General features: G+C 38.9%; 1 protein-coding gene across 1 annotated transcript in view; it reads left to right on the top strand.

Annotated features, from left to right (window-relative positions):
• Positions 1 to 2,839: 2,839 nt before the first annotated feature.
• The window catches only part of si:ch211-186j3.6 (neural-cadherin), a 298,085-nt gene continuing 277,132 nt past the window's right edge, over positions 2,840 to 23,792 (top strand). Inside the window, exons 1-2 of the mRNA XM_052561240.1 lie at positions 2,840 to 3,091; positions 3,630 to 3,793. The gene's annotated coding sequence lies outside the window, so the exon portion shown is untranslated. The remainder of the gene's footprint in view (positions 3,092 to 3,629; positions 3,794 to 23,792) is intronic.

The following is a 23,792-nucleotide window of genomic DNA, read 5'->3' as shown; positions in this document are numbered from 1 at the left end:
TTGTACTGTATTTGTTAAATGTTCACAGTCCACGTTCATAAGAAATAATTCTCAGTAGTTCTTCAAAGTGAATCTGTCTGTCAGTCTTACAAACCTTCAAAGATGTGTCTGTGAGATGATGTGTTTCCAAGTTTCTTCTTTAAGATGTTTACACATCTGGTGCACCGTGGAAATTAATTTCTTCAGCTTCTTATTTATTTATCAGTCTTTAATTTTAATCGGTGGATCTAGCTTTGGGATGAGCATAGACTTCAAACTATAAGCTGACTGATGTGCATATTCACAATCTCAGCACAAATTGGAGGATAATTTAAGAGAAGGAGAGACTCAGCAGTACATGGTAGATGTTGACTAATGCATAAAGAGATGTGGTACCACACCGTGATGAGGTTAAACACACAATGATGCCGGCTGAGAGACACCATCTTATTTTCCCTGACATATGGCACATGAAGTGTTAAAGTCAATATGAAATCAACGTCAACCGAATTTACTTACTCATTGCATGTTCTTGGTCGATTCACTAATGCATGTTATAAAAAATCGTCTTAATAAACAGTACTTTTCTCATTGAATATCATGTTTCATCCACACAAGAAACATTGTTTCAGTAACTGGTAGCATGGCCTTGCATCTGTCAACAGAGAGAACTATTGTATTACAGTCAGAGCAAGTTAACATTTTAATGAATTACAAGGGCAAAAAATTATAAATCCACATGCACAATAAAGCCAGTATTGTGTATTAAGAAAATAGCATTGACTGATTTAATAATTCATGCAATGTTGAGACCATTTTATTTATTTATTTTTAATTGTTGATCTGTATCTGGATGCCAACACATTCATGCAGATCTGTGTATTTGTATAATGCGATGCCATGAGATGACAACACCTGTGCTTCCAAGAAGCAGACAGCAAGTTCATTACTACCAATCATTCAGTCATCACTTATTAAATCTAATTAAATCAGTAATGATTGTTGCACTGAACACTGTATTGTCTAAATTGCACCTGTGTTTTTCAGCAGTTCGCTGTCACCGGTTTAAGAGGCTGGAATATATTCTAATGTGATCATATTCACTGAGCAGGTCATTTATTATGTGCTAGCTGATACACTATCTACCTTGATCTGTAAATAGCTTTCTCAGTTTTCAAGAGCCGAGAGCCACATTGCTCTCTCTGTGTTTTGAATAAGAGATTACTGTGCCTGGCGCTACATGCTACAGATACCTTCATTATCAACTGTGGCAGGAGACTCTCTCCAGCTCCCCTTGCAAACACATCATGAATCAATCTCCACTGAGCCCACTGGAGGTTGATGATGTGCGGATTGAAGACTGAGTTACCTATAGATGAATCATGATAAAATCATTCTGAGAAATGAATGCAAGTGTCTTCTCAAAGATCAAATTTGGGCATCGCACAGTAAAAATAGATTTTATTTTAAATGGGTGAATTTTAGAATTCAGAGTAGCCTAGTAAATCTATTTATCTGACATCTGACTACTAAACAGGTCACCTTTTCTTTCTTTCTTTAAAAGATACACCACTTGAAACATTAAAGGGATAGTTCACCCAAAAATCTAAATTATGTAATTAATAACTCATCCTTATTTCGTTCCAAACCCGTGAGACCTCCGTTTATCTTCAGTTTAAGATATTTTATATTTAGTCCGAGAGCTCCGGAGATGTCCAGAAAGGTAAGAAAAACATCATCAAAGTAGTCCATGTGACATCAGAGGGTCAGTTTTTGGAAGCATCAAAAATACATTTTGGTCCAAAAATTGCAAAAACTACGACTTTATTCAGAATTATCTACTCTTCCGTGTCTGTTGTGAGAGAGAGTTCAAAACAAAGCAGTTTGTGATATCCGGTTTGCGAACGAATCATTCGATGTAACCGGATCTTTTGAACCAGTTCACCAAATCGAACTGAATCGTTTAAAACAGTTTGCATCTCCAATACGCATTAATCCACAAGTGACTAAAGCTGTTAACTTTTTTAATGTGGCTGACACTCCCTCCGAGTTCAAACAAACCAATATCCCAGAGTAATTCATTTACTCAAACAGTACACTGACTAAACTGCTGTGAAGAGAGAACTGAAGATGAACACAGAGCCGAGCCAGGACTAAATCTAAATCTACTTTCAAGATGTTTTTCTTAGCTTTCTGGACATGGACAGTATACCACACACACACAGTTTCAATGGAGGGATTGAGCGCTCGGACTAAATCTAAAATATCTTAAACTGTGTTCCAAAGATAAACAGAGGTCTCACGGGTTTGGAACGACTTGAGGGTGAGTCATTCATGACATAATTTAGATTTTTGGGTGAACTATCCCTTTAAGGAAGTTATAGTTATAAACAGAATAAAAAAGAACTAATGTAAAAAGTGTAATAGCCTACATACATCTAACACAAAATGTATAGTTTTCATTGCTTTCGGATTAACATAACTTTAAATAACATATTCGTCTATAGATCAACTTTGAATTAAGAAAAGAGAAATGAGATCGTAAATTAGCCTATAAACGATTCGTTCATCAGTCGAACTGAATCAGTTCGAATTGGATGGGAAGCAAAACCAATCAACTCACTCAGTGGAACGAGAACCGGCTCTTTCGAACAGGTCCTTAAAGTTTCAAGCCTATTGTCGGCTAAATGAGCTGTAGTAATGAAACAGAAAGAAGTGGCAATGACAAATCACCAATCTCGCGCATTTACACGCAGATTATGGCAACATGTGCACATGCCGACGGATTATGTAGGGACATAAGGAATTAAAGTAGTTGATTGCTTTTTAAACGAACTGTTCTAAAGAACCGATTCGCGAAGTTAGAATGTCTGCAGAGCCCCTGAAGTCGGGACTTTGGAAGAAGCAGGTCACTATATCATAATAAAACCGTTTTGAACAAATTCGGCGAAGGAAATATGAAAAAATCGCTCGCAGGGCTTGTTTTTCAAAGTTGCCGGAATCTTTTGTTGAGGCTTGTCAGATCTAGTAAGCAAGTGCATGTCCACGTGCAGGTGTTGAGATGAGAATGACGACGCGGTGGGAATGTAAACGCATTTGTAAAGTTCCACAGGTATCAGCTTTTGTTTTTCATCTGTTGTATTCATTTCCCAGACATAGTTTACATTTTTTTTTTCATGATGAGTTAACTTGTTGAATGTTGATGCTGTTTTGTTTTTCCTAATTAACTTAATCTGTCTGTCCATCATTTACTTTCAGTATTGACACATATTAGGCTATTAAATTTACAGGAACTTGATGGGCTGTTATTTATTTATTTCTTTTGTGAATGTTTTCACACGTTCTTTGAATTGTACATACAGGATCATGTTTTTCTGAGTTGCTAAAAATGCAGCATTGCTATCTTGTCACTGGCAGTAACTTACATTACTGTGCAGACATATTCAGTCTCTTCTAGCTGCTAACTAAAAGTGTGAACATTTTCTTCATATATCATATTTCTAGATGTATGATGACATTCAATTCAGCTATACTACTACAGGTTTATTGTGGACATAGTTTGCTGCTGGTATGTCAGTACTGAACATAATTGAGCCTTGGGCTACCAGGTGTACAGCATTATTATATAACACCTGTTTCTGTAATTGCAGGTCAAGTCTCATAAATGACCCTTTTTGACAAATGCAAGTCCTCAAACATTGGATGTAGTTACTGATGGTGGCCCACCCAGTGCATTCTAGAGTCAAGAACAGAGCGAACATTTCCAGAAGCAGTGGACAGAACCGAACCTTAAAATGACAGAGTCTGCTGTGTGGTAAGACTGAGTTTGGTCATACTGGAAAATATATATATTTCACTCACAGCTAAAATAATGTCAGTATTCTGACCTCCCTGACTTCTAGTTTTTACCGCTTGACTTTTTACCCCCCCTTATTTGCAGCTTGTGCTATTTTCGTGCACATCACATTTTTTAGGTTCCTTTCATTTGTACATTGTGCATTGCATCGGTTTCAACTCCTACAATTCCAATCAGCTATGTTCTTATCTTTTAAATTGACTCCAGTTTACTATTTGCATGGTTTATGTACTGTAGTTGTTTGGGCAGTGATTGATGCCAAACAAATCAAATATCATATTGCCTTTATTGATTGTCTCCTCCTAAAGAAACTTCCGTTGGAGAACTCCAGTGAGACTGATGAGTTGCACACCCATACCATTATGCTGGCAGGGCGACACGACATGATTTCCCTTGCTTTCTCTGTCAAAGGATTTTTTTTCTTTCTGTCTGTACCCACATTTCTTGGCCTTTCATCTCTGAGCATTTGATGGCCCTTGATTATTCCCTCTACTGAGATCCTGCCAGTCTCGCAGTCTCCTGCTCTCTCTCTTGTTGAGATGAAGAACTATAGAGTTACAGAAAGTGGATAAGGGTTTGTATGGATGCATGTAATTTGACTAGTCCTCATCTAACCATGGCAATGCCTTAGATTCATAAATTCAATTTCTTATTTAAAATGCTCATCTTTCCATCTTAAGAAAGATCCGCACTAAGGTTTAGTGAGGTGAAAAAAATACATGTGTGATGACTACAAGTCTCCTTTGCAAAATGAGGGCAATTATATATCAATTGCCTGACTTCCATTTTGAGAGAATGTCTATAGTTGCTCTAAAGGCAAAGTGTAAATGGTAAGTAAGAACAATTAGTTTGTGATGAGTCAGCTAGTGCTGAGCAGCAAAGCCATTTGGAATACCTGCGTGTATGTAGTTATTTGCATACGTGACACCAATTTATTTTGTGACGTTTGGTTACACATCACTTAAAAGGAGTACTTCACCCAAAAATGACCAATGTTCCAAACCTGTATACTTTTCTTTCTTTTGTGGAACACAATAGAAGATACTTTGAACAATTTTAGAGAACCAAACAGTTGTTGGTCTCCATTGACTTCCATAGTAGGGAAAGAAGTACAATGCAAATCAGTGGAGACCATCAACGGTTTTATTACCAGCATTCTTTGAAATATCTTCTTTTATGTTCAGCATAATAAAGAAACTCTTATAGGTTTGGAACGACATGAGGATGAGTAAATAATGACAACATTTTCATTATTGGGTGAAGTATCACTTTAATGAAGAAGGTGTGTGAGTCTTCACAGCATGAGAACAATGAAAGAGAGAGAAAAATGTGATTCTTATATTCAAATAAATTGGAAGGAATTCAGTTTACTTGCATTTACTAAATTCTCCAACACTTTATTGAATAACACTTAGCAAAAGCTGCAAATGACTTTATTTTTGTTAAATGTCCCATCTTGTCTTCATAAATAGATATTCCTGAGAGGCTCTTTATCATTTAGTGATGAACTGGAGCTTCTTGAAAACAGACAGTCATTCTTTGATTCCTGCTTTTTCTGACCAGTCTTTAGAAGTTAGGTTAAGGTATTTACGACACACTTATTGAATTTAAATCAAACAGTCCTGAAGCACAACTTTCTGTGATTTTGTCATGTAGAATAGCTTCCAAAGAAGTTAAAAATGTAAAGCATCACAGAATAGGGTTTATTTATAGCTGAGTCTGACATTAGACAGTTTTGCTTCTGTGGTTTTTATGAGTGACAGCTGTATGACTGTCTTCTGCTATTCTAATATTTTCCAGATGAATATTAATTTAGGTTTTGGTGTAAGAGACACCAAATTACCGGTAGTAGTATTAGTATAAAATCGATTATATTACAACAAGATATGCACATACACAACAATGTGTATAGTACAAAAATAATTTTTAAGGAAAAGTCAGCATGAGAGCTGGAGAAAGCCACAGCGATATCACTGGAAATTACTGCCAGTATAACTGTCCTTCCTAAAAATAAAGCTGACAAGTGTGTTTGTAAGACAAATTAACATTTGTATAACATAAAACATAAAAAGATTATACAAATGAATACAAATTATTTCTTCAAATTAGACACATTCAAGTAATTAAGAACTGCATGAGATTGCAATATCAGTTAAATTAGAAACAAGAAAACAACAGAATGTATAGGATAGATAAATGCAAGTGACTTAACTGTATGTAGCTTTTGCAAAGTAATGTGTAGCATTGTAATACAAAGATGACTTGTTTCTTTAGTAAAGTACACTGTTGCTATCACACTTTCATCAAAGTACATTAGATCATCATATTCTCTCAGTACAAAGTAATGCCAAGGTCTCAGGATAGAGGCTTGGTTAGAGATATTTACCTTCCACATGGTTTTGGTGATAAGTTTGATGGGGTCTCCAAGGGGTTTTGCTAGGCAACATTGCAGTTGGAAAGTAGACAATTCTGTTTCAACATCCTTGAACAAAGATTTTTGGGGGGTTATGAGGATGTATGATTCAATTTTATATATATATTTTTTTTATTTTGTGCTGGGCGGCAATAACAAACAAAGGATGTAGTGAAACAACTGGGTTTACTAAATACAATACACTGACACCAATACATGTGAGTGTGGACAAACAAACTCTGTACAGTATTTACAGCATATGTATCATTCTGGATGATTTTATTTATTTATTTTTCTGTCAGTGTGTGACGTCATGGATGTTTAAGATTTTAGTAATGTGGAAATGATGTCAATCTGTACAGATTAAAATAAACCATGAAAAATGGATAAAGTCCTGCTGCAGAGGGTCTGGTTTAGTTCACTCTTGAAAATCTATTACTTCTGAATACAGTGCTCTTTTAAAAGGCTGTCAATAGAAAAATACTCTTTTTGGATCCAGATGGTGTAGATGCGGTATCTACCAGTGGCCTAACTAGGGTTGGGAATTGAAAATCGATTCTGATTCTAGAATCGGATACTTACGGAATCGGATACTTGTTGTCAAATAAAAATTTAGATTCTGCCTATTGATTCCTATGTGTTTATTTTTTTTTTCATCTGTGAGGACTGGACCTAGCAATCTTCCAGGACCTTGCTCGCTAATCTAATCACTCCAAAGTTTGCCTACATTTGCGATCAGATGCCAAAAAAGCAAAGTATAATATCTGTGAGAGCTTAACATGTTGCAAAAGAGGTGTCGCCACCAACATGAAATAGCACTTTAATTTAATAGATTGTTAAAGTTCGTGAAGACGATTCAAACACCAAAGTAATTCTATTCCTAAATTATATTGTTTTGTCTGTTTCATTCTTCAACCTTTGACATGTTCAATCAATGTTGTGATCAGTTGCTGGTGATGTTCCTGTAATGAAACAAGTCTCTTGAGTGAGTCTTTAAATAATTTATTCATGTGATAATTCATAATTGTATTATTATTATTATTATTTTTTTGAGAGAACAACTTCCATTGGGGAAAAAAGAAAATCATGGAGTTCTATTAGTTATGACTTTTATGTAGCCTGTGATTTTTGTTCATTGTATTTAGGTCCAAGAATTAGTTTGCAAAAAAGAGAGACAGGAAAATTGTTTGATATCATTTTTTAATCTCATTGGAATTTAATCTGAATTGATCAAATTCATACGATACCCAACCCTAGGCTTAACCTTGACCCCTTGTTTGGCACACCCTTTCTCCTGTGTGGAAATCATTTGCATTGTTAATAAGTGGATTTTAGAGTTGTAGGTCTGCATTATTGGCTTTTCATTTTCAGTATAACATGGGCATTATGCCAGTTACAGCCCAAACATGACACCAGATAGTTGAACTTTCAGCCTTGCATTAATTTGTATCTTAATAAGATAGTGCCTCTGAAGGGTAAACAAAGGCTATTGCGTTTATGTAAGAAAAATAATCATATTTACAACCTAATTATCACTTTAATCTATATAGCTTGCGCCAACAGTTGTACACAAAAGCAGCCCCGAGAGGGTGACATATGAGGACGGCTGTGCGCATGTGCCCCTTCGAAGTAACTTACGCACAAATTAGGATTTGTAAAGAAGAATGTTGTAGGATTTCGATATAAGCCAAGAGGATACTGTTTTTCCTTTGCTTGAGTAAGGAAACATTGCTTCCTTTGCTCCTGTTAAAAAAGTTTGGTTTTCACGAGACTCAGCAGCCCATGCACAGCGCCGACATCTTATGTCATCCTTCAGGAACTGCTTCCGTGTACAACTGTTTGAGCAAGCTACATTAAAGTGATTGTTTCGTTTTAAATATGGATATTTGTCTTACAAAAATGCATCAATTTGCTCCGGGACACCTTTGTTCAACCCCCAGCACCGTGTGACATATTTTTGCCATTATTTCACTTCTTTTGGACTGATGAAATAAACATCCGATTATTGTAATTAAATGGCCTGAAAGAATTATTATTATTTATATATATATTGTGACGAGTCAGCTGCCTCCTCCCTGATTGTCACCGGCACCCCGTCCTAAATCGCCGCCCTTCACCAGGCTCCCGACTGGAGTGGGTGTGTGAGAGGAGGGGCGCTGGACGAGTCAGGGCTGGCGGCGTGTGATGGGGCACACCTGAAGGAAGTGGAGCCTCATTACCGCCGCTGTTTAAAAGCCCAACGCGCCTCTCCTCAGGAGACCGGTCTCTTCCCCGTGCATGCACACTGGTGTCCTCATGGGTCCAGGAAGGGTGCGTTGAGGGACTCCCGCGCCACCAAGACGTGAGCTGCCGGACCCGCGATCCGGAAGGGAACCGCACCCGTATACACGGCCGACGGGCCAGGATGCCGGGCCGTCCATCCCCTACCAGCGCCGCGGCCGACGAGAGAGATGTGGCCGCTAGATGAAGCCGCCGCCCCTCGCGCCCCGGACCAAGGAGGGGAGCGCGTGCGGCCGCCGGACTCCGCCCCTTACCTGGACCCTTCCTCGATGAACACTGCCCGACCTACACAAATCCCGCAGCACGACGAGGACACCAGATTCCCTGTTATTTTGGACACTTTCCCCCTTTGGCCACTTTTATTCCCTTTGTTTTATGATTTCTGTTAATAAAAGCCTCTCCGAGGCCTGACGCCACGCCCACTGTGTCTGTCTTGTGCTCCTCCCGTGACACTGGTGGAGAATGCGGGCAGGCGGAGCCTAGACAGCGCAGTTGGGAAACGTCTGGTGACGTCACCCCCTCTCGCTTGCAAACGTTCGTGAGAACCCAGACTGGGACGGAGGAAAACTGGGGACAGCCTCCCAGCCACACAAGGGGTAAGTGACTTTTCCATTGTCATTTTACCCTGTGGTTGGTTGAGGCTGTCACTAAAACCCGGTTTCTCTGTCCCTGTTCTGGTGCGCTGCGAGAGGGAGGACCGCCCGGAGAGGAAGCCCCGCCCACTCCGACCGTTTGGAGCCTGGTTGAGGATGGTAGCACTCCCGTGTGGGTGGCGCCCTGGGGACGGGGATGTCGCTTGGGAGGGGGAATGTGACGAGTCAGCTGCCTCCTCCCTGATTGTCACCGGCACCCCGTCCTAAATCGCCGCCCTTCACCAGGCTCCCGACTGGAGTGGGTGTGTGAGAGGAGGGGCGCTGGACGAGTCAGGGCTGGCGGCGTGTGATGGGGCACACCTGAAGGAAGTGGAGCCTCATTACCGCCGCTGTTTAAAAGCCCAACGCGCCTCTCCTCAGGAGACCGGTCTCTTCCCCGTGCATGCACACTGGTGTCCTCATGGGTCCAGGAAGGGTGCGTTGAGGGACTCCCGCGCCACCAAGACGTGAGCTGCCGGACCCGCGATCCGGAAGGGAACCGCACCCGTATACACGGCCGACGGGCCAGGATGCCGGGCCGTCCATCCCCTACCAGCGCCGCGGCCGACGAGAGAGATGTGGCCGCTAGATGAAGCCGCCGCCCCTCGCGCCCCGGACCAAGGAGGGGAGCGCGTGCGGCCGCCGGACTCCGCCCCTTACCTGGACCCTTCCTCGATGAACACTGCCCGACCTACACAAATCCCGCAGCACGACGAGGACACCAGATTCCCTGTTATTTTGGACACTTTCCCCCTTTGGCCACTTTTATTCCCTTTGTTTTATGATTTCTGTTAATAAAAGCCTCTCCGAGGCCTGACGCCACGCCCACTGTGTCTGTCTTGTGCTCCTCCCGTGACAATATATATATACACACTCTGATTGTATTTGTCTGAAAGAAGAAAATCATATAATCATATATTGAGTAATTCAACTGCTAATTTTCATTTTTGGGTGAACTAACCATTGTTAAGTTTGAGGAGTAAATTATATGTAGTATTTAAAAAAAAAAATTGTGACATGGCCCGCCAACATTTTGGTAGTCAATGTCACAACCTCACCCTCTTCTATTCCCCTTATTGAATACAAATGGACTAAACCACTTTCTCTCCACTTTCCTACCACATATTGACTGAGAAGTATTCCTCTCCTCAGGGCCTGTTGTTGGTACCCCCATTTATACCCCCAAAGAGGTGGGTGGCAGTTCTCCTATCCATCTTATCTGATGGCAACAGGCATTTGTTTGTGTAAGTCCTCCCAAAACCGATCACACTGAAACAAATTTTCCCATTTCAGTGGTTGAAAGAGGAATTTGGACTATCATTTTGCATGTCGCTAGGTTAATAGAAAAAAAATCCTGTGTACAAATATCTATTCGACTCTAGCTGACCAAGATGACTGTCACAAACAAAGGTTATGTTTTTTTTTTCTTTTTTAGAGAACAATGTTACAGTGCAATGTCTTTTTTTTTTTTTTTTTTTTGACATGTAATTCAGGACTTGCTGTGCTTTGAGTGTGTTAGTTGGCTCAAATCAAACATTGGTGATTTTGATTCCCTTTCAACTTCTTCAGATAGAGTTTTGAAGCTTCTCCTCACCTCATCAAATACTTGTTGCTTTTATGATCGCAGGTACATATCAAAGAGAAACCTTGCACCAGTCTGTGTGTAACAGCTCAATGTTTCAGTCAATACATTGGACCAATCAATGAAACAACATACTTTGAAGAGGAAAATCTGTGAAATGAAGGGCTTTACATCATTCCACATGTCACTGCTCTGCATCACACCCTTTATCTCTTATAAGATCTCTTTTTTGTCTCACTCTGTCCTTGTGTTTCTCTTTTTCTGTTCAACTGTCCTGCTTCTCTCTCTGAACTCTATAGAAATGCTTTATATATTTTGTATGTTCATCCAAGGTTAGCAGAGTAACTGCAAAAGTTCTGTAGCCTTTCATTTCTCTGTGAAGCTTCATTGCAGTTTGATATCGTCATAGCCGTATAAAGGTAATTGACAAGCATTTTTTTTCTGTTAGAAAATAAATTAAAAGTGGAAATTGTACAGCAATTTCAATACACCTTTACTGTGAAGAACGTTTTTGTTAGTTTTCTTTTGTTATTTCTTGAGCGTCGTTAAAAAGCCTCATTAATGTTTGCATGAAATGAAATTTCAGTTTTATAAATGCGTGTTATAGATCTTATTTGAACAATTAATCCTTGCATTTTTAAGTATTATTTTTAAATGTTTTTGTTATTATTTGTTAATTTGTCTTAACTTGATCTTCCAGTGAGCTGACAGATTCTCTCTGGTGACGTATGCTGAACTGTTTTACAGTCAAGCTGGTATTCAGATAATTTTTCACTGATTTGTCACAAAATTTAAGAAAAGATCTAGCGCTACTTCACTTAAATCACAACTTTAATAGAATAAAACTTGTTTGGCATAGTCTTTCATTATTATAATTTTTTTTATCCTCAGAACCGTTCAATACTATTTCAAAACCGATGGCTCCTAAGTCATATCACGTGGTGTAACAAACATGCTGAAAGACAACATAGAACAAGAAATGATTCCATTGAATGAACCCCTGCCGACCCCAATGACTTTGCCAAGTCTCTTGAAATAATAATTTGACATTTGATATCTGTGAAAAAAATTGACTCTTGTCATTGACCTGTTACTACAGTATTGAGAACCAAATCGCTATAAAAAGTTTTTTTACTTGATGTATCTTATGACTTTGCAGAGCATCTTTGAGGTTGTGACCTGCAGCAATTTCTTTCTTCTCTAGTTTACTTTGAGATTAGTGAGTGGCAAAAACCTCTCTTTAAATTCCCTTATGGACCTATGTGATTGGCAAATTAAAACAAACTATCAAAATATTGGTTTCTGTGCCGAGTGTCCCTTGACAGCCATCTGCTTTTCCATTTGATGGCTTCCCCTCTACTCTAATCCTCACAGATGTTTAGGAAGTCACTTTGAGAGGGCAGGTAATCGCCTGCCACTAACATCGAAACCCTACAGCACTTCATTGCGCCCGCTTCTAATTACAAACAAAACATGGTTAAGCCATGTTAATTCACTGCCGGCAGCAAGGCACACACAAATAAAAGAAAAAGGCACAATTACAGGGTCTGGTAGGAGGAATTATGCTAAAACTAAATAAATACAGCACTGAGAAGTGGAGGAAAGCGGTTTTGTGTAGTAGCTGGTGCTTCTTCTCCAGAACTCACAGAAGAGATAAAAATGGCACTTTTAAAATGTGAACCTTTTAATAAATGGGGTGTTTCTCTAATACTCTTGAAATCTATTTTCTTCTCTCTCTTTCTTTCTACCTTACTTACACTCTCCTGATGCTTCTTTGTAATGCATAATTTTTTTTTTTTTTGATGAGCACTCAGTATGCAATAAGCACTTGCAATGAAGAGCAAAAATATGCTCACTTCTTAAAAATGAAGGTACTTTGTTGTGTTTATTATTTCATTAGGAACCTTTAATATCCATGTGATATTTTCTTTGCACTGAAGGTTCTTTATAGTGGAAATGGGTTCTTTATATTATTATAATGTTCTTCACTAAGAAAATGGTTCTTTTAAGAACAATTTTCTTAAAGGTTCTTAACAAAAAAAAAAAAAAAAAAAAAAAAAAAAAAAAAAAACACCTTTTGGAACCTTTTTCAAGAGCCTAGTCACATCTTCACAAACCCTCATAGCTTGCCATTATTGATCTGCTTAGCTATTATTAATCTGAACCCAGATGGAGTGCTAAGAGGACTGGATCAGGTGCAAAAGGTTGTGTATGCATTTATCATTGGCACTAACCTTGTCAATTGCTAATCCTTGAAAATTGATTAGCGAGAATGTCTGTTTGCCCTTTTCTCAGATGGCTTCTCTGTAAAGTGAAAGCACCTGATCACAACTGAGCCAGCAAAAGGTCCCTCGGGTTTGAGTTCTTCATTCATGACAGGGAGATCGAGGGGAGTCTCAGAATAGTTCATGTCCATATGGTGATGGAAATGTGGACATGCGTTCTGATTACGACTGTGATCGCTAGATTAGTGTGTTATCTTTGCTTGGAGACAAGTGTTTGAGAGAAAGCAAATGGATGGTCCCAATGATTGTAGGTCAGACTCAGGACTTCTGAAATCCCCTTTTGGGCGATCATGTGCAGTAAGCCTCTCTTAGGGTTCATTAAAGTACACAGCTTCCAATGTTTATTTTCAGTTTCCAGATAAGTCTAAAAACCGATTGACCTTATTTTGATTTTTATCTACACTGAAATGATTTGCTTTTATTATTATTTACATGAAGCACAGCATTTTTTTCCCTCTCATTTGAGCAACCAAAAAGAATCTCATGAGAATTTCACATTTAAATTTTTTATTTTTTAAACCATTTGTTTTGTTGGTTTTGTCTTGGTTAAGATATTTTTATTCCAAAACTGTGTTTAAAGCCAGTATTACAAAGATCCAAAATAGTCTTAAAAATCTGTGACATCCTCTGTTGTTTATTACTGACAGAAAGGGATTTTCTGTAATGCAGTCCTTGATATTTATTTATTTAAAATACATTTTTAAATCCCAGCTTAATATGAAGAGAGAAGTACAAGGAAACCATTCATAAATTCATTGGTAAACAATTTGACTCGTATGTGAAAACACAATTTTAGTTGTCATTTTAGTAATTCTGTTTGCTGACAGTAAGGGTGAAGTAATTGTACTGCTTGCTATTATTAATCTTCCCAAAAAAGTATTAGAACAGTGGTTTTGGATTACTGTATAGATGCCATTTTGTTCATTAACAGAGCTGAAATAATCTCAAGATCATGAAGAATAAAGCACTGCTATGTTTTAATGAATGCATATTATTTATACAAATATTTTCAAACATTATTTGAAAGCGTCTAGGGAATGAGACCCTGCATCCTCTAGGGGTCATTATGGGGGAATGCCTCATTGTGACCCGTGTCTGAAGCATACAATCAAAAACACCAACAACACATTGGCAGCCCATGATGTCTCTACCGATATAAATTGGTGTCGGGAGAACACGTCATCCACTTCTTCGTCTGAAGCTTGTGTCCGAAGCATTGCAGGAAACCTAGAGGATGCAGTGTCTCATTCCATACTCAGGGAACCATGAAAGCTCAAGGCATGGAATCAGAAATAGATTCCTTTAAGGAGATATGACCAAGAGCCTAGCATCATACTAATCTTGGCCTATCACACAGAGACTACTGCTTGCTCTACATGAGCTTGTTGAAGGAACTGTCTCAGCAGACCCCTGGTAGTAACAGTCTGTTAAAGTAGGTATCCAGAGGATACATAGGTGGAGTAGTGCCCAAGGTTGAACTGGGGCTTTAACCAACTTCAGAAAGGGCACGAATTTGCCGTGCAAAGCCCTCAACATACAGGATTTTTTAAAGAACGCAAAGTACTAGCATGCAAACTTAACATGGTGTAGATTTTAGAAAGTGTAAAAAAAGACTTCACGTGCACACTTACCATAACATGGATTTTAAAGCTACCGTTATAAGGGGCCCTCGTGGCACTCTGAAAGAGCAGCCCATAAATGGAAATGGTACATCCCAAGAACAATATGTTTGAAGTCATCAACCCGATCTATGGTATAACGCTGGAATGGCTAGAAGTAATAACTAGCTGAGGGAGCAAACACCCAGCTCCAATCGAGAGGGGGGCTCAACCTACAGCTTGTTCCAATGCTGGAACGTCTAGCAGTAAGTAATAACCCTCAATATGAAGGTGAGTGTTGTTATAATGCAGAGCTGTAATAACGTGTATGTCTCTGGCTCAGTGCCAGCCAGCGAACACGTATTTGAATTTTAGCAGCTGGTGATACCCAGCAGAGCACTGGCCCCTGGATCAGATGATGTTAATGAAATCACATCATCCTCCAGTGGCTCACTCTCATCCACAGCTGATGAGTGTGAGAGGGAAAGCCCCTCTTTAAACTCATCGGCCAGATCCACCTGAGAACCTCACAAGCTCATTCTCCTCTGTGACTTAGCAGTGGCGGGTTCTGAACCCGGGGGTTCAGATGGCTGCCCCTGTTTCCTAGAAAAGAGAGACAAACGAGAGTGGAGATTTTCCATTGGAAAGCACTCGCAGTAAACACTACCCCCTTGAGGACATCGCGTGTGTGCTCCTCAACCAATCAAAAGATGTGTGTCATTAGGTGTCATATAACAACAACACGGATGCACACATCCTCTAAATGCATTGTTTGTGCTCGCCGTAATGTTTAAGGAATAAAGATCGCTCTTACCGCAGAAATCCACGCTTCAAACAAAATAGTCAGTGAAGACAAAGAAGAGGATGACGTGTTTTTTTTTCTAGCTCATATTTATACTATATGCACCCGGTAGTGACATCATGGGCTTGTATTGTTGGTGTTTTTGAATGTATGCTTCAGACACGGGTCAAGATAAGGTGTTCCCTCATAGTGACCCCTAGAGGATGCAATTCGAAGTTCCCATGAAAGGGAACTCAATTCAATTCAATTCAAGTTTATTTGTATAGCGCTTTTTACAAAACAAATCGTTACAAAGCAACTTTACAGAAAATTATGTTTCTACAATATTTAGTAGTAGCTAGTAGTTTGTGCACATTTGACAGGATTTTAGAAAAACTAAAAAATAATAATAATACAAGACGTAGTCAGCTAGACGATGAACTATCAATATTATTAATTAAGTTATTATATGATTAAGTCACACATTTAGGAATAATTGTTAGTTCTGTTTGTTCATTCAGGGTTAGCATCATCTGGGGTCCTCTGAGGGTCAGCATCATCTCTTCTCAGGTGTTCTGGATCCAGACTGGAGCTTGTGTAAATCCTAGTTACCACGGGATGTGAATCCCGTGGCAAAACATAGAAACAAAATACAGACATCATTAGCATAGCTGCTGATCCAACAAAGTAAAATTTATGTAACCCAAGCTAATGAATAAAAATGCACCTTTGATCAGATGCAACTACACTCACAATTAAAAAGATACATTATTCGAATGCTTGGCGAAAGAGATGTGTTTTTAATCTAGATTTAAACAGAGAGAGTGTGTCTGAACCCCGAACATTATCAGGAAGGCTATTCCAGAGTTTGGGAGCCAAATGTGAGAAAGCTCTACCTCCTTTAGTGGACTTTGCTATCCTAGGAACTACCAAAAGTCCAGCGTTTTGTGACCTTAGGGTGCGTGATGGGTTGTAACGTGGTAGAAGGCTAGTTAGGTACGCTGGAGCTAAACCATTTAGGGCCTTATAGGTAAGTAATGATAATTTGTAACTGATGCGGAACTTAATAGGTAGCCAGTGCAGAGACTGTAAAATTGGGGTAATATGATCATATTTTCTTGACCTCGTAAGGACTCTAGCTGCTGCATTTTGGACGACCTGTAGCTTGTTTATTGAAGAAGCAGGACAACCACCTAGAAGTGCATTACAATAGTCCAGTCTAGAGGTCATGAATGCATGAACTAGCTTTTCTGCATCAGAAACAGATAACATGTTTCGTAGCTTGGCAATGTTTCTAAGATGGAAGAATGCAATTTTTGTAACATTGGAAATATGATTTTCAAAAGACAAATTGCTGTCTAATATAACACCCAGATTTCTGACTGTAGAGGAAGTAACAGTACATCCGTCTAGTTGCAGATTGTAATCTACAAGATTCTGTGTAGTGTTTTTTGGTCCAATAATTAATATCTCCGTCTTATCCGAATTTAATTGGAGAAAATTCTTTGTCATCCAATCTTTTACATTTTTAACACACTCTGTTAGCTTAGATAATTGGGAAGTTTCATCTGGTCTCGTTGATATATATAGCTGAGTATCATCAGCATAACAGTGGAAGCTAATTCCGTATTTTCTAATAATATTACCAAGGGGCAACATGTATATTGAAAATAGAAGGGGACCTAGGACGGATCCTTGTGGCACTCCATATTTTACTGATGATAAATGAGATGACTCCCCATTTAAGTAAACAAAATGGTAGCGATCGGACAGGTAGGATCTAAACCATCTTAGAGCCTGCCCTTGAATACCTGTATAGTTTTGTAGTCGATCTATGAGTATGTCATGATCTATGGTGTCGAACGCAGCACTAAGATCAAGTAAGACTAGAAATGAGATGCAGCCTTGGTCTGACGCAAGGAGCAGGTCATTTGTAATTTTAACAAGTGCAGTTTCTGTGCTATGGTGGGGCCTAAAACCTGACTGAAATTCTTCATACAGATCATTTTTATGCAGGAAGGTGCTCAATTGAGCAGACACAACTTTTTCTAAAATTTTAGACATAAATGGAAGATTTGAAATAGGCCTATAATTTGCCAGGTCACTAGGATCTAGTTTTGGTTTTTTAATAAGAGGCTTGATAACCGCCAGCTTGAATGGTTTTGGGACGTGTCCTAAAGATAACGACGAGTTAATGATATTGAGAAGCGGTTCTTCGGCTACAGGTAACAGCTCTTTCAGTAATTTAGTGGGTACAGGATCTAATAAACATGTTGTTGGTTTAGATTAGAGTTGTTCCGATTCCGATACTAGTATCGGAAATATCTCCGATACCACAACAAATTCTGGCATCGGCATCGGCGAGTACATGAACCCATATACCGATCCGATACCATTTTCTTAAAAAAGACCTAGTTATGACCGCAAGCTTTGCCTAACCGCTGCACGGTTCTTCTTCGCTGCTCAAAATGCATTGAAAACACAGGAAGTTGTGCTGTGTTGCCACAAGCAACCCCTGTTTAGAGCAGCGAAGAAGAAATGAAAACGCGTTAGCAGCCCTTATCTATATATGACTGGATCACTCATCACATTCTAAACTGCCAAAAGACAGTGAAGCCCCTACTATATTATAGATCAGTGGTTAGCAGTATGTCTCTGTAGTACCGGTAGTTACAGACTCTCGAGTATATTCAGTACCGGCAACTGCGTTCAGTCGCTTCCGTGTAAGTCAAAACGCAGGGCTCCAGACAGTAGCCGAATATATACTAGTGTCTGTGAATATTAAACTGCAAAATACTATTTAAATATTACTCCCGCAAAATCTACATCTCTGTGGGTGACTGGCACAGATGCGTGAGAGCTCGCTGTTTTGTAGTCTCTGCTGTGTGTCATGAGGACACGAACGCATAAACCGTCACTTCATGAGAATTTACCGTTTCATTTGAGAATACTGTCATATCATAAACACAGACACTCAAAGATCTTCATGGCAGCCCATTAAAATAAATGTTTGGTTTACATGAGTAAATTGACAATATATAAAGCTACTGTTGTAGCCTACAGTAATAATAATACATCTCTATAATAATAATAATTATGCCTAGATGGTTGCTTGTTTTTTACTTGTTTTTTACTTGTTAGAGATTATCTGATTAATAGATCTTTTTTTATATTCCTAGACTTATTTGTTGCAGTTTTTTTATACAGTTATATTGTAAAACTTAAATACCTTTTTTAGTTTGCGGTGTTAGATTTTTGGCTGCATTTGAAGTTCTTTTTTGCATAAGAAAATAAATAATACTGTCAAATTCATGTTAGATAATAAAAATACTGTAATAAATACAGTAGTTCACCATGTATTTGTTCATGTTTTATTGAGGGATCTGTCTGAAGCACACCATAAAAAAATTCTAGCAATTTACACAGGGCTAGTAGTATATACAGCTGTATATACAGATATACACCCAGGTATCGGATCAGTACTCGGTATCGGCCGATACCCTGAGCCCAGGTATCGGAATCGGTATCGGGAAGAGAAAAAGGGTATCGGAACATCTCTAGTTTAGATACAGTGATAAGTTTATTTAGCTCCTCCTGTCCTATGGTTGTAAAGCACTGCAGTTTATGTTTGGGTGCGATGGATGAAACTGAAGTGTTAGATGCTGTAGAATCTACATTCGCTATTGTATTTCTAATGTTATCTATTTTATCAGTGAAGAAATTCATAAAGTCATTACTATTTAACGTTGGTGGAATATTTGAATCAGGTGGCGTCTGGTAATTTGTTAACTTAGCCACTGTGCTAAATAAAAACCTTGGATTGTTTTGGTTATTTTCAATGAGTTTGTGTATATGCTCTGCCCTAGCAGTTTTTAGAGCCTGTCTATAGCTGGACATACTGTTTTTCCATGCAATTCTAAAAACTTCTAAGTTAGTTTTTCTCCATTTGCGTTCAAGACTACGAGTTACTTTCTTGAGAGAGTGAGTATTACTGTTATACCATGGTGCAGTACGTTTTTCTCTAACTTTTTTCAATTTGATTGGGGCAACAGCTTCTAATGTATTAGAGAAAATAGTGCCCATGTTGCCAGTCATTTCATCTAGTTCATGTGTATTTTTGGGTACACATAGCAGTTGAGATAGATCAGGCAGGTTATTTGCGAATCTGTCTTTGGTGGCTGGAACAATAGTTCTGCCCAGACGGTATCGCTGCGACATATAGTTAATATCAGTTATACGCAGCATGCACGATACGAGGAAATGGTCTGTAATATCATCACTTTGAGGTACAATATCTATAGCAGTAAGATCGATGCCATGCGATATAATTAAATCTAGTGTATGATTAAAACGATGAGTGGGCCCGGTGACATTTTGCTTGACTCCAAAGGAGTTTATTAGGTCAGTAAACGCAAGTCCTAATGTATCATTTGTATTATCAACGTGAATATTAAAATCTCCCATGATTAGCGCCTTATCAACTGTAACTAGAAGGTCTGAGAGGAAATCTGCAAATTCTTTTAGGAATTCTGTATACGGCCCTGGTGGTCTATACACAGTAGCCAGAGCAAGAGATACATTAGATTTCTTTTGCATGTCTGACAGAGTAACATTTAGCATTAGTATTTCAAAAGAGTTAAACCTGTATCCTGTTTTCTGGGTAACATTGAGAATATCACTATATATTGTTGCAACACCCCCGCCACGACCAGTCTGACGGGGCTCATGCTTATAACAGTAGTTTGGTGGAGTAGACTCATTTAGACCAAAATAATCATTTGGTTTTAGCCAGGTTTCAGTCAAGCAGAGTAAATCAAAACTATTATCTGTGATCATTTCATTTACAATAACTGCTTTTGGTGCGAGTGATCTAATATTTATGAGCCCAAACTTTAAAAATTGTTTTTGTTCATTTACTTTACATTTTTCTGGTTTAATTACGATAAGATTTTTTCTAGATCCTACATTATATTTATATTTATATTTTGACCTCACTATTCGGGGAACAGACACAGTCTTAATAGGTTTTACAGCACAAGTACTTTTATCATTTAAGCGGGTGGAACAAAACTCATCATAATGGTTATTTGAGAATTGTCTTACTAGTCACATGGAGCGAAGTGTCCTGGAGATGTTGTCAGAGAGAAGCTCCGCTCCGACTCGACTGGGGTGTAATCCATCAGCACGAAACAGTCTAGGACGCTCCCAGAAAAGATTCCAGTTATTAACAAATAGCAGTTTATGTTCTTTACACCATGACAACAACCATTCATTTAAAGCAAAAAGTCTACTGAACCTTTCGTGTCCTCGTCGATACGTGGGCAGTGGTCCTGACACGACGATCGTCGCCGCGGGCGTCGTGCTGCGAACCGTCTCGATCAGGCTCCTGAAGTCCCTCTTCAGCGTCTCCGTCTGCCGCAGCGTGGTGTCGTTAACCCCGGCGTGAAGCACGACCGCTCTCGGGCTCTCGTCGTCCTTCAGGATCGCGGGTATCTGCGCAGAAACATCGAGAACACGAGCACAAGGCAAACAATGAGTGTGCACTTTACCTTCGGCTAACGTAGCACTTACGTGTCGGACGATGGATTCTCCGATGATCACAGCGTCGCGTCCTGTCTCGCGGAGGGGAGCGAAGCGGTTCTGGATGGAGATCTCGAAGGCAGGAGGGGGAGATGTCGTCGCCCGGGACCCGGCTCGCATCCTCCGCTGTGGAACTATTTGTTTTATTTTATTAGGGACCAGTGATGTGCGGGTTGATCCAAAATGAGCGGGTGCCTGCGGTCACCCGCAGTTGCCCGCGGTTACCCGCAGTTGCCCGCGGTTACGAGTCATCCAAAAATATTTTTAATGATATTCGGGTCACGGTAGGTCAGGTCGTTTGAAATAGATGCCAATTAAACCTTTGTAATTAATATAGTATTAGACACAATTTTGAAATACATAGGCCTACACTTTATTGGCTGATTAACTGGTGCAAGGATGACGCACAAGCTCAGTCTGCACGTAGAGATGGAAGCGGCACGAGAAAAGGTGAAGACGCTGTTTTTGGTAAAACATGATTTTGATGACTTCATTAAGTTTTGTTTTATAGAAAACTATTTTTAACCCTCTGGAGTCTATTAACGAGAATAGGCGTTATGAGTCATTTTCTCCTGATAACCCCGAAAGATCTTAAATTACATTTTCAGTTTTGATCGTACAGATAAGAGCAATACATCAATCGAATCTGTAAAGGGTCTACTTTTTTTGAATACAGACATAATAACCTGTGCTGTTTGCAGCCTTTGTCTGCACTCATCTTCATTTACAAACACGTCATTAAAATGAACTGTAATTCGTGAATACTCAACGAAGAGACATGAGAGATATATCTATAGAAAGCTTGACATGTCTGCTTTTAAACTAAACAAGTGCCACCGAAAACCAATATTCTGTGATAAAATTAATCCATATGAAAACAACGCGATATCCGTTTTTCACATCTCCCTTCATTATATCTAATGTGATCACGCCCCCGCGCTGAACATAGGGCTGTGCAAAAATCGAATGCGATTTTCATGCACATCTCATCAGTAAAGACGCTCCTGTGATTAGAAGTATATCTCCAGCACGTGCGTTCAGATCAGGGTTGCCAGGTTTTCACAACAAATCCTGCCCAGTTGCTTCTCAAAACTAGTCCAATCGCGCTTCCAGAAGGTTCCCTGATAAAAAAAAATTGCTTCCCGGGGTTAAAATATACGTTTTTTTTAACTGGGTTGCCTTGGTAAAATTCACATTTAGGGGCTAAATATCACATTATTTGTATTGGGGTGCTTTGTATGGAAGCATATGGGTAGCATTATTCAATTCGCGATGTAATATGCAAAATGACAATGCAATATGTAAAATGGCAATGCATTTCTGTATTTACATTTACATTTACCAATACATTTGTGCAACGTTTGGTGCAAAATTAAAATTAAAATTAAATGACATAATTTTAATTTGCCATTTCTTACACCAGTTTTAATATGTAAAATTAATATTAATTTTAACGCTTTATAAGTTGCAAAATTAAAATGAAAATGTATTACAGAAATGATTAGATATGTCTAACATGTTCAAGTAAAAACTGTGGCAAAATGATAATTCAAATGCTATTTTTCTTAATTGCATTAACACTCACAGCCAAAACACTTACGATTGCATGTTCATTCAGTGTCCCGCAATGAATGTAGCAAAATTCAAAGTGCACATTGAAAATGCATTCCGAGCCGATCACATCTCCGCCCCCTCCCGCCCTGTCAATCACTGTGTGAACAAGGCGGGGCTTACAGAAGGTCAAGAGACTCAATACTCAAGAAGAGGATTCAAGAGAAAACATGGACAAGACAGTTGTTCCGTGTACGTTTTGATCATTTCGGTTTATGGCTTAAATATTTCATTCGCACTTGTGAGTGGAGCTGAAACACTGCTTTCATCTGATTGGTCGAATCGCTCCGCCTTCAGCTCGGTCTTTTTATTCTTTCAGGCAGAATAAGAGTCAGTGCGAGTGAAGCACTGTAATGTCTGAAACCACCGTTCACTGTTAATTAGCATAATATTTGAATCAGATGTAGCTGGGCACATAATTCGTGCTGCTGAGACCTGCAAATTATTTATAGGTTGTAGTATTGTATGAATATTATCCCACTGATAAATACAGTGCAAATAGTTCTCTCTCTTTGGATGAAAGTGAAGTGGAAATAAAAATCAATAATAGACTGAACAGTTCCATGTCTGTAACATTTACCACTCTCATCTTTTAAGTCACAAGGCACTAGGTATGTGTGTGTGTGTGACATTAATAAATAATTGTAAAAATGAATATGGTGGTTACATTTCTAAATAAAAATAGTAAAATTAGCTCAATGCTGCTCAGTGCTCCTGTAGCCTACCCCAGAGCGCCCTCTCGCGGCTGTAGACGGTAATGTTTTCTCTTGATTCTGAATAAATGCGATTTATAGTCCAGTGCGATTTATATATGTTTTTTTTCCTCGTCATGACGTATTTTTGGACTGATGCAACTTATACCGAAAAATACAGGTAACATTATTATTATTATTTATTATGAGAGTAATTGACACAGACTAGAACTTTAATGTTTCACCAAATTCAGCTCAGATCTTAAGACTCGTCTGACTTGTGTTGCTGTATAACTGGCCAGACTTACCATCCCAAAAAATCCTATTTAATTTTATTTCCTAAATTTAACTATATTTATTTCCACTTCACTCTTATCCAAAGAAACATAACTATTTACACTGTTTTTATCATTGGGACAATAATCATACAATACTACAACCTATAAATAATTTGCAGGTCTCAGCAGCACGAATTATGTGCCCAGCTACATCTGATTCAAATA

Source organism: Carassius gibelio, chromosome B7 (assembly GCF_023724105.1).
Source record: "Carassius gibelio isolate Cgi1373 ecotype wild population from Czech Republic chromosome B7, carGib1.2-hapl.c, whole genome shotgun sequence".
Taxonomy (NCBI): Eukaryota; Metazoa; Chordata; class Actinopteri; order Cypriniformes; family Cyprinidae; genus Carassius; species Carassius gibelio.
Note: the sequence above shows the minus strand (reverse complement) of the source record. Positions and strands in the feature narration are given on the sequence as shown.